Source organism: Haliotis rubra, unplaced genomic scaffold, assembly GCF_003918875.1.
Source record: "Haliotis rubra isolate DU_JTF1 unplaced genomic scaffold, ASM391887v1 Scf17, whole genome shotgun sequence".
NCBI lineage: Eukaryota > Metazoa > Mollusca > Gastropoda > Lepetellida > Haliotidae > Haliotis > Haliotis rubra.
In genome coordinates, this window is record NW_025765669.1 from 4089094 (window position 1) to 4101900 (window position 12807).

General features: G+C 38.4%; 1 long non-coding RNA gene across 1 annotated transcript; it reads right to left on the reverse strand.

Annotated features, from left to right (window-relative positions):
- Positions 1-367: 367 nt before the first annotated feature.
- Positions 368-5373, reverse strand: LOC124272434. The gene is made up of 3 exons (XR_006897330.1): positions 5288-5373; positions 1031-1033; positions 368-378 (listed from the first exon to the last, which is right to left on the reverse strand). It is a non-coding gene; the product is annotated as an uncharacterized LOC124272434 (long non-coding RNA).
- Between the last annotated feature and the right edge of the window lie 7434 nt (positions 5374-12807).

Genomic DNA, 12807 nt, shown 5'->3' on the forward strand with positions numbered 1-12807 from the left:
ATTCGAACCAATAGATGTTAAATGATAGTACTTGCTGTCACCTTGCCTTGTGTTTGGGATTAAATTGATAATGCTGTGATATACAGTACAACCAGAAATTATTGAGAATTGAAAGATTGTAATTTTTTTTTTTTCACTCATTACTCACGTATTAAATGTAAATATTGGCAGAACATAACTCCAGATTCAAAGACAGGTGAACAGTTAGTATTTTAGTTAGTATAAAATCAGACTAGTACAAGCTACGACATGCACATCATGAGTGTTGGGTCAGGGGGTAGCCCAGTGGTTAAAGCATTTGCTTATCAAACCAAAGGCCAGGGTTCTATTCCCCACATGGGTACAATGTGTGAAGCCCATTTCTGGTGTCTGATAATGCTTGAATATTGCTAAAAGTGGTGTACAACCCAGCTCTCCCACATATTTAACTCAAACATGAGCATTGCTGTATATAGTAGATTGATCAAATGGGACTGTAAATTTTTGTGAAATAATATTGAACATCATGTTTCATCTCGCCTCGCCTCAATCACCACACTTCACCTCACCCACAACACCCCACCCGACCAGCCCCGCCTCACCTCACCTCACCTCACCTTATCTTACCTTATCTCCATGAGTGCAGATGCACTGCAGCAACACATTGGACCCAACTGTCATTAACACACAATTCCATTCCTGTTTCTCACACCCAGGACTCTTGACTATGTCTTGAGCATGTAACGTGGTTAAACACTTTTTGCCTGTAACAGTAAACTGACTTACACTAAGAAGAGGGTATGCTGTAAACGAGGAATTCCAGTCCTCCAAATGAAAATACTGCCCTGATTGGCCTTGCTGGGTACATTCCTGCTGACACAAAACATGATTGGTTGTTCAAGTATGCACCGATGTTATTCTGCTATGGCAAATGATGATGTTTTTAGGGTGATGCGTTGCTAAATGAGTAGCAACTTGGCGTTTGTGTGTGTGGGTCATGGAGTAGCCAGTATGTCACTGTATGTAAGAATGTAGAATTCATTAGCCATACCCACTCGACGCCTTCATTCCAATGTCCTGAGGCGATTCAGGGAAAACATGTCCGTGGAGACTTGCAGTGAAGATGTTGATCTAGTGGTCCACAGTAGTGATATGACTACTTGCCACTGTTCGTGATGTGTTCACTGTAATATATGACTGCCTGGCATAGTCCTTACCAAAATACGTTGCAAAATACATTCTTCAGATCTTGAAGGCTCTTTTAACAATATAACTCTTTCAATTTGCCAATGACAATGAACTCTCCCAGGGAACATTTAGGTGCACCTCGCTGATACCCCATTACATGAAGATAATCATGGCATGGTACCTCACTGTATGAAGATAGGCATGACATGGTACCTCACTGTATGAAGATAGGCATGACATGGTACCTCACTGTATGAAGATAGGCATGGTGTGGTACCTCACTGTATGAAGATAGGCATGACATGGTACCTCACTGTATGAAGATAGGCATGGTACCTCACTGCATGAAAATAGGCATGGCATGGTACCTCACTATATATATATATGAAGATAGGCATGGCATGGTACCTCACTGCATGAAGATAGGCATGGTACCTCACTGTATGAAGATAGGCATGGTACCTCACTGCATGAAGATAGGCATGGCATGGTACCTCACTGCATGAAGATAATCATGGCATGGTACCTCACTGTATGAAGATAGGCATGGCATTATACCTCACTGGATGAAGATAGGCATGGCATGGTACCTCACTGCATGAAGATAGGCATGGCATGGTACCTCACTGCATGAAGATAGGCATGGCATGGTACCTCACTGCATGAAGATAATCATGGCATGGTACCTCACTATATGAAGATAATCATGATATGGTACCTCACTATATGAAGATAGGCATGGTACCTCACTGCATGAAGATAGGCATGGCATGGTACCTCACTATATATATATATGAAGATAGGCATGACATGGTACCTCACTGCATGAAAATAATCATGGTCGCGGTATCTCACTATATAAAGATAGGCATGGCATGGTACCTCACTGCATCAAGATAGGCATGACATGGCATGGTGAATATAGATGTTTCAATGTCAACTTGAAGTGATTATGTTTTATTATTTCTTGATTCATCACATGTCATTACTCATATCTTGCAGATGAAGTAGTACAAAGCATCACAGTATCCTTATCAAAAGTTGGGTAGTATATACATGCATACAGGAATGTGTATACACCTGCAGCATTTGACCATTCTCCTAATCACTAATGAGTGAGTTTCCAGCAATATCACGGCAAAACACCGTAATAGGGCTTCCCGCATTGTACCCATGTTGGGAATCAAACCAGGGTACGTCTTCTCCGTGACAAGCACTTAACCACTTGGCTACCCCACCACCCCATCTCACTTGTGAGTATATTTTGCAATAATGTAAGTAATAGGCAGATCGAAATATCCATATTCCATCACAAAAGATCAAATGTATGTATACCAGTATGTGTAGTTTATAGCAAAGACAATGATATTAACAGCTGTCAACAGCTGTCATGAGAATATTCCGACAGCACGAGCATTTCTCATCTCCAATCATTCTACATAACCCTGTATATATTATGTTGTAGTGATTGGAACTCTGTATTTACCATTGTGAAAAAAAATCAATAATAGACCCTCTTTTTAATCCGCAGACAAATGTTTTGTTCCATTTTCTCTCTCAGTAAACATGAACTGTTTCTGCACTTGTTCTTGCAACCACCTTCCCTCTTCCCATCTTGCCTGCTCTCTCTGCAGCGCAATCCCCCTTACATGCTGAATCCCCGTTCTTTCATGTCTGATTCCAAGGCCCTACCCCCTTTCTCTGTCGCAATAGTTCCCTCCATTGACCAACATACCACCTGCTTTCTCCAACCACAGGTCATGTCCCCACAGCAGTTACCTCCCTTTATCCCTTGAAAATTGTAATAGTTAATAACGAACGTCCTGACTTACTCAAGTTACAAATGTGCTCACACAATTTATTCATGCTCCAACCCAGTTATGCCCCTTGGTAATGGGAATTTTACCTGAAAATATTTCATTATTAGTACGATATACTAATTGAATGACACAGCTTTTGTAAAAGTGACATTTGTAATCATTAATCACACAGTCTTTAATTGACTCAGTTCATATAAATGAGAACAGTGTGCCAGATCGTATTTTATCAAACTTGTGATGACATATGTTAGACAAAATTTTAAACCAGTGAAACACCATTGTGACGTATTCAGTGAAGTTTGAAGCCAACAGTACATACATAATGAGGCTATGAGAAATATATGGTAAATAAAATGTTATTCTAAAATAAAACAGTTCGAGACTCCAACATAAACAATAACAACGACAGTTTGTCGTAAATTATTCAGGTTTTTCTCCAGGCACTGCTTAGGGCAGAATGTCTAAAGGCAGGTTTTCATCATGGAAGAGTCTACTATATGATGCAGGTAGAGCAGGTTAGAATTGTCATTCCAGCGAGGTCATGTCCTAAACCTTGGTCGAGATGTTTATTTGTTGCCTTCCTGTGTGTGCAGGGATTGTATGCTTAGATTTCAGTTTTATCACATTTTGGACCAGTGTGTTTTGACCCACGTTCAAGGAAGTGTGAAATGGATTTTAGGCTGAATGTTTTTCTCAAATCTAAGTCACGTCTGCCATACAACCAGATAACATGATGACAACCCTCACAGTCATATCAGTACTAATTCTTTACTTGTTGAAAGCTGGTTCGCTAAGCAGATTATGAAGTGTTTGTGTTGAATAAAACATAAACTGTTCAGCATGATCAGCCCATGAATTACAAAAAAAATCAACAACCACTGTTGGTGTCAGACAACTTTGATTTTAAAGGGAGACTCCACTTTGGGGAGCCACTGACACTCTTGATGTTGCAATGAGAGTAAGGAGTTTGGTTTTGCGCCGCTTTTAGCAATATTGCAGCAATATCATGGTGGGGAACACCAGAAATGGGCTTCACACATTGTACCCATGTGGAGAATCAAACCCGGGTCTACAGTGTGATGAGCAGACGCTTTATAACCACTAGGCTACCCCACCACCCCTGTTGCAATAAGAGCCTTGTGTAGTATTTAGTTTTTTTCTAATCTATGTTTAGGTGTTTTGATTTTTTTATCTAATGTCGGAATGATATACATACAACATTGTGAGTTATGCTGTAAAAAAAAAAAAAGACATGATGCGAAATGACACAGTTTATAAAAATAGTCCACCAACAGCAAGACATTGACAATGTTTGTAAACTGTCAGAAAACTCTTTCTGTCACTGGTATTAACTTAAATGTCATTTTCCCTTAAGTCAGTAGACTGATAACCAAACTGCACTCATCTGTGAGTAAGACATTGACAATGTTTGTAACCAGGCAGAAAACTCTAGTTGTTGCTTGTATTAACGTAAATGTCATTTTTCCTGTGATTCCTTGAGCATACAGTAGACTGTTGTCTACATTGCACTCAAAAAAACCATGAGGCTTGTTAATATTTAACACATTCAACCACCTCCATAGGCGGATCCAGAAATTTTCAAAGAGGAGGGGTTCAGGGGGTTCGAACCCTTGGCTCTGCCATTGCAAAACATTAACTTCAATGTGGTCTTTAGGCATTTTCAAGGGTGTGTGTGTGAGTGCGTGCGTGCATGTGTGTGTGTTTCGAACCCCCTGAACCCCCTCTGGATCCGCCACTGACCTCCCTCCTCCAATCTCCACAGACACAAGAGGCACTGTGGGTCATGTTCAGCTTTCAGTTCAGTTTTGGGAAAGGAGGATCAAGTCAGCTGCCTGTGGTAAAATGTCCATAACAACCTTTCCAGGTGAGGGGTGGTGGGGTAGCCCAGTGGTTAAAGTGTCTGCTCATCATGCTGAAGATCTAGGTTCGATTCCCCACATGGGTGCAATGTGTGAAGCCCATTTCTGGTGTCCTCCGCCATGATGTCTTCGGCCGTGATATTGCTGGAATATTGCTAAAAGCGGTGTAAAACTCACTTTCCAGGTGATGGCTTCGTCTTTGCAATCTTGGTTGATAGTGATGTCAAATGCTTCCACTCATTCTTGCTTAATGGAATCAGGTTGGAAGTGATGAGCCCAGGTTTCATTCATACCAGGAATTGCCATATTTAGGCCCACGCGAAATTTAGCCCATGGGCTTAACTTTGGATTTAATTCTTGGGTGTTTAGAGTGACGCCCCTTTCCAAACGCACGGTGAACCTCGAGGTTATCACATTAACAGAACATTTTGGACACCGGTTACAGGGCAGTTATTAGTGACAGAAATTGATCATCTTAACCCCTATGATGTGCATGCAGTTGCAGTCAACTTGAACCATGTGGTCATTCAATTTTGAATTTATAGTCCAGTTTCATGATAAAAGAGTTTTAAGAAAACCCTATTCTTTTCATTTTATCAACATATTGCGCATTTTCGAATTTAAGACCAAGGCTTAAATATGGTTACAATATTTCATCACTAGAACAGTGATTTTCCGTATTTAAGCACAGTGCTTAAATACAGGAATTCCTGGTAGCAACTAATTGGTGCAAAAGCCTTACAGCCTCAGAGAGTCAGGGAGGTGGGTTTCATGCTGCCTTTAGTAATATGCCAGCAATATCACACCAGAAATGGGCCTCACACATTGTACCCACATGGGGAATCAAACACGGGTCTTCAGCATGATCACAGGCTTTAACCGCTAGGCTACTCCACTGACCCCTCAAACTGAGGTAGATTATCACAACACATGGTGTGTTTTGTATCACAAGTTTTGTAACCCAAAATGCTGATACCTTCTTTATTGCTAAACTTGCTGTGATAATGGAAGGTATTTACTCCTAGAAAATGCGAACCAAACAATATGATGCTCATGCTCAGTCCTTAACCAGTTGCTCATCGCCAGATCATGAACTCTGGTAAAGGAAACATGGTGACGTAAGGCACATGTGTATGTTGTATTTATCACACAGGGTCTTTAAAAGTTATGGGGAGATGGGGTAGTGGTTACAGCATTCACTTGTCACACAGAAGATCCGGGTTTGATTCCCAAAATGGGTACAATGTGTGAAGCCCATTTTTGGTTCCCCTGCCGTGATATTGCTGGAATATTGTTAAAATGGTTGTTAAAACATAACTCACTCACTTTAAAAGTTGAATATTAATTGATATGACTATAAATTATCCTTTTTAATATATTTTTCTGTTTCTATAAAAGAAAGAGGATTTCCTTCATGTATTTCCTTTTCAGTTCACTAATCTGATTTGAATGATGACGGCAGCATTTACAATACCTAAAAGTTGAATATATTTCAGTATCGTGAAAACAAATTTTAACAAGAACTATCAGCAATATAATAATATTAAGTGATATGACTCTATAAATTATCCTTTAAAATATATTTTTTCTGTTTCTATAAAAAGAAAGAGGATTTCCTCCATTTATTTCCTTTTCAGATTTGAATGATGACAAACAACATTTACAACACCTTACCCATCTGTCCGTAACTATGGTAATGGTTACAACATTATATAAATGTAAAATTACCCATGGTATTATTTGTCAGAATAATTTCAGACTGTTTCAATGCTATATCTGTAATTGTGTATGATAGTTCTCAGGATGACAGTATCTAGATAAGCAGCGTCTATATATAGTGGTTATCTTGTACTGCCTGGAGGTAGATCTATATACATGTACGTAGCAGAAAGTTGAAAACACCATGTTTACTGGACAAAAGCAGGGGTGTCGTCTTAAACTGTGACAATCCAGGCTGCCTACATCTGAAGAGCTATTTTGACAAACTTTCATTGTGTATGTTATTTTTATAGTATGACTGATATCACTCATAAAGGTGATCAGCTGGATAGAAAAGTCTCTGGAGATTATTCTTCCGAAATTGGAACAATGATGGAATTATTGTAATCAGTTTTAGAGCTTATGTGAAATTTGTGGAACAGTGTCTTAGAGATACAGTCTTAAAGGTAGATTAGCGAATGTAAGACATATTGAACATTTAAGTATCAGTCAAATAGAACTTTTGTCCTCAACAAGATGGTTAAGTGGCCATTCCATCCATTAAGAACAATTTTCAAGCCCAGTGAAGGGTCAGTTTTGGGCCACCGTTCTTTTAGTGATTGGTTGGTTTGGGCCACCGTTTTGCCAGTGTTGGGTCAGTTTTAGGCCATTGTTTGGGCAGTAATGGGTCAGTTTTAGGCCTTCATTTGGTCAGTTTTAGGCAATCATTTGGTCAGTAATGGGTCAGTTTAAGGCCATCATTTGGCCAATGATGGGTCAGTTTTAGGCAATTGCCTAGTCTTTTGAAACAACTTATCACAGATGAAATCACAACCCTTTCTCAGTACTTAAAGGTTGCAATCAGGCAACCTTTTACAAACACCTTGAGTGTTGGTCTAACAAGTGCACTTCACTGTTTACTTATTGATTTGTTTGTTGTTTGAGATAAATTCTGTCCTGATGTACTGTTGACGTGTACAGGAAGGAAACACAATATGGCCTATACTACTCCATAATTTATAAGGATGTTTTATCTCAATGATCCTCAAAACTGATTCTCATAAAATCAAATGTGCGGTAAATAGAATGACATATGTCTCATTATTCAAATTAAAAGTAAGTCATACATAAAGGTCACATGTAACTTTATGACTTCCAGCCTTTTAGTATGACTTGATGACTATCTTTAAAGTAAGGTGATCACTTTGATGGGTTGATTTTCAAATACATAGTTATAAATTGATATTCAGGGTGATGTTTAATAGTGATAAATAGACCTCCAAACCATCATGATGACCTCTTTGTTTGCCTCAGCTCAACAAATTTCCAGCTACATGACAGTGGTCTGTAAATAGTGGGTCTGGACAGACAATCCAGTGATTAAAATCATGAGCATTAAATTGGGATATGATAACAAGCATCAGTCAGGACTATAAACATGCCGTGCAATCCCATTAGCATGGTGTGTTGAAGATCAATATTAACCTGGATCTTCAAGTGTGGGTGACTTCATAAAAATGTGGATATTGTAATTTGCGAGTCCAAAATGACCCTTTGAAAAACTACAAAGCCCGAAGGTCACCCTGACTTCCCTAAAGGTCAGTCTTTAATTTCCCGGCAGGTGGTTCCCGTTTCTTGCTGCGGTATCATGCTGTCTTCAATATACCAGGTAGACAAGGTGACGTCTGATGCACACCGACAATGTTCCTGCAATATAATCAACAGAAACCTGAAACATGCCGACAGTTGCACTCACAGTCTTAAACTGTGACAATCCAGGCTGCCTACATCTGAAGAGCTATTTTGACAAACTTTCATTGTGTATGTTATTTTTATAGTATGACTGATATCACTCATAAAGGTGATCAGCTGGATAGAAAAGTCTCTGGAGATTATTCTTCCGAAATTGGAACAATGATGGAATTATTGTAATCAGTTTTAGAGCTTATGTGAAATTTGTGGAACAGTGTCTTAGAGATACAGTCTTAAAGGTAGATTAGCGAATGTAAGACATATTGAACATTTAAGTATCAGTCAAATAGAACTTTTGTCCTCAACAAGATGGTTAAGTGGCCATTCCATCCATTAAGAACAATTTTCAAGCCCAGTGAAGGGTCAGTTTTGGGCCACCGTTCTTTTAGTGATTGGTTGGTTTGGGCCACCGTTTTGCCAGTGTTGGGTCAGTTTTAGGCCATTGTTTGGGCAGTAATGGGTCAGTTTTAGGCCTTCATTTGGTCAGTTTTAGGCAATCATTTGGTCAGTAATGGGTCAGTTTAAGGCCATCATTTGGCCAATGATGGGTCAGTTTTAGGCAATTGCCTAGTCTTTTGAAACAACTTATCACAGATGAAATCACAACCCTTTCTCAGTACTTAAAGGTTGCAATCAGGCAACCTTTTACAAACACCTTGAGTGTTGGTCTAACAAGTGCACTTCACTGTTTACTTATTGATTTGTTTGTTGTTTGAGATAAATTCTGTCCTGATGTACTGTTGACGTGTACAGGAAGGAAACACAATATGGCCTATACTACTCCATAATTTATAAGGATGTTTTATCTCAATGATCCTCAAAACTGATTCTCATAAAATCAAATGTGCGGTAAATAGAATGACATATGTCTCATTATTCAAATTAAAAGTAAGTCATACATAAAGGTCACATGTAACTTTATGACTTCCAGCCTTTTAGCCTTTTTATGACTTGATGACTATCTTTAAAGTAAGGTGATCACTTTGATGGGTTGATTTTCAAATACATAGTTATAAATTGATATTCAGGGTGATGTTTAATAGTGATAAATAGACCTCCAAACCATCATGATGACCTCTTTGTTTGCTTCAGCTCAACAAATTTCCAGCTACATGACAGTGGTCTGTAAATAGTGGGTCTGGACAGACAATCCAGTGATTAAAATCATGAGCATTAAATTGGGATATGATAACAAGCATCAGTCAGGACTATAAACATGCCGTGCAATCCCATTAGCATGGTGTGTTAAAGATGAACAATATTAACCTGGATCTCCAAGTGTGGGTGACTTCATAAAAATGTGGATATTGTAATTTGCGAGTCCAAAATGACCCTTTGAAAAACTACAAAGCCCGAAGGTCACCCTGACTTCCCTAAAGGTCAGTCTTTAATTTCCTGGCAGGTGGTTCCCGTTTCTTGCTGCGGTATCATGCTGTCTTCAATATACCAGGTAGACAAGGTGACGTCTGATGCACACCGACAATGTTCCTGCAATATAATCAACAGAAACCTGAAACATGCCGACAGTTGCACTCACAAGCTTCTCCGCGAGGAGATTAAACAGTTGTCAGCACAGAGCAATGCACACTGTTGCAGACTACATTACACATTGTATTTCAGGTAACATCAGAACATGCCTGTCTTCATATACTCTCATTTCCATGACACCTTAATAGCCCTCTGCTGTCGTACCTCATTATAAGGCGTACTCTCGAAACACATTCTTTGGCTGTATTTAATGTTATTATTTGTGTCTTTATATTCAGTGCATAAACAGATGATATGTGTTTTGTGTGCGTTTTTGAGATGATATTGTTCAAAGATACTTATGATTGCTGTGTTTGTTATAAAGGGGTTTTACTATTTATAGTTCTCTGCGTAAAGAAGCCCAGCCATCTACATGCAAAGAATGTTATACTTTTCATCCAGTTTATGTCAATTAATACATACCTACATAGATGTCTGAGGTAAAGGCATTGGGCAGTAAATTGTTTCATATAGTAACTTGTAATTTTTACCTGAACAAAAGTTTTAAAAAATGAGTTACAATATATCTCCTGAGTAGAAATGTATTATTCTCTGGACACATTCTGTTGTGAACTGATTCATGCAGTAAGTCCTAATGCCATACATAAGCAGATGTAAAATCATGAAAAATTAAATAACGTTTGAAAGAATTGATTTATCATCCCAAAAGACAAGCCTGCCTTTAAGATGTAACCTTGATGATTTGACTACCAATAATTTTTATTTGGATGACCTAATCTATTATTATGTTCGCAAGATGAAGAGTAGTGCAGCACTGTTGTAGAGAAATATTAAAGAATACCCATGAAAGTTTTCTCCATTACCTTTTAAGCAAACTATTTATGTCAATAAATTATTTTTTTTGAAGAGAATTGTCATATCAAACTTGGTAATCCGCATTTTACAATTAGCATAGGTCCCAAGCAACTTGTGACCCTGTCGGGATTCTGGGATAGAATAGGTCCCTAGCAACCTGTGAACCTGTCGGGATTCTGGGATAGAATAGGTCCCTAGCAACTTGTGACCCTGTCGGGATTCTGGAATAGAATAGGTCCCTAGCAACTTGTGACCCAGTCGGGTTTTTGGAATAGAATCGGTCCCTAGCAACCTGTGACCCTGTTGGGATTCTGGGATAGAATATTTCCCTAGCAACCCCTGCTGGTTGTAAGAGGCGACCACATGGACCAGGTGTCCAGGCTTGGTGACTCAGTTGATGGCATGTCATTGTGTCCTGATGGCCTGGGGATGGACTCCATACATGTATTTATACTTTCAGAAAGGTTTTGTAGGTGATTTGGTGTACAAAGTGTAAACAATGCACACAAAAAAAAACACTGCAACTTCATCATCATCTTCATCATCATCATCATCATCATCATCATCATCATCATCATCATCATCTTTATTATCATCATTGGGGCGGTGGGGTAGCCTAGTGGTTAAAGCGTTCGCTCGTCATGCCGAAGACCCTGGGTCGATTCACCACATGGGCACAATGTGTGAAGCCCATTTGTGGTGTCCCCGCTGTGATATTGCTGGAATATTGCTAAAAGCAGCGTAAAACCATCCTCACTCATCATCATCATCATCATCAACATATGAAATCCCCATGGTCTCTAGTATGGTGATCTACCTTCAGTTCCCCATTTTTGGATTGTGTTGTATGCTGAAATATCATTTTTTTGGTGGTTCTGTGCTAGTTTTAAGTGTAAAGATATGATAGTCTGGTTGTTATGCTTGTTGACAGGTATTTATAGCATCTAATTTTGTTTTTCTGAATGTATAGCTTTCATAGTGATGATATAGCCCAAATACTGCAGATATGACTCTAAATTTTAACACACACAGCCTGTTGCCATACCCAATTTTCAAACTCATGAACTGTCTAATTTGTTTTGATACTTAACTCTTCTCTCTGATCACTCCACAATGCAGTCATAATCTCTGTAATGAGAAAAGTTATAAACCCTTGTAGAACTTCAACAATTGATTTTAAAACTCTAATTTCCTGAATATCAAATTGGAAACAGATAAAAATTGAATTTGGGTCATTTGCTACCTGGGGTATGAAAGTACATTAAGACTATACATACTACTCAAGTTTTCATAGGGATAATCAGATATGTTTTGATTAAGCAAATACTTGACATAATAGATCATTTTTGTGTATCATGATACACATATTCCTGTCTAGCTCAGGATGTCATAGAAATAACTGTGTTAAAGAAATTCTTCTTCATACTGCTATTCTTCTTACCATATCATATAAAGGAAATAGAATTACTTGATAAATTTTGAATAATATGTTTTGTAAATAGATAAATGCCATTTTAAACATGGTAGTATAAATTAGCAACTGTGATTGTTAGTGGCTGTATCCTCGAAAAAGTATCGTAAAATTATTGTCCTCCCTGAGAGGATACAAAACTTTCAAAGCTAAATTTAAACTTTCCAGATTTTTATAACATAGTATTTTTGTTCTTTTAAAGTTTGGCTAATAATTCCTACAATCGCCATCGGTTGAAGGGATGGTGTAAATCCAACTAGGGTCCATACAGGTAGCAAAGGTACTGTAAGTCCCCATGGACCCTAGTATGGTGATCTACCTTCAGATGTTGGCAATCTATAGCCTGTTTTTATATTGTATCGTCCTCTATAGTTAAAGTATTTTAGATTTCATTACTAGTTTTAATGATATATATCTGTGATAGTTTAGTTGGCTTTATTGTCCTTTATCGACAGATATTTTAAATTGATTACCTTGTTTTCATCGCTATATGGCTGTAATATTGCCGATGCGATGTTAAATTTTAACTCACTCACTCACTATATCATATAAAAGGCCAATTTCCCCTCAATATTCTTTCTGCTTCAGTATGCATATCAGGGGGGAAATTTACGGATGTCAGCTTCTTTGATATGAGGAATAGGACATTTCAGAGTATGTTCTTACTCCTTCGTCA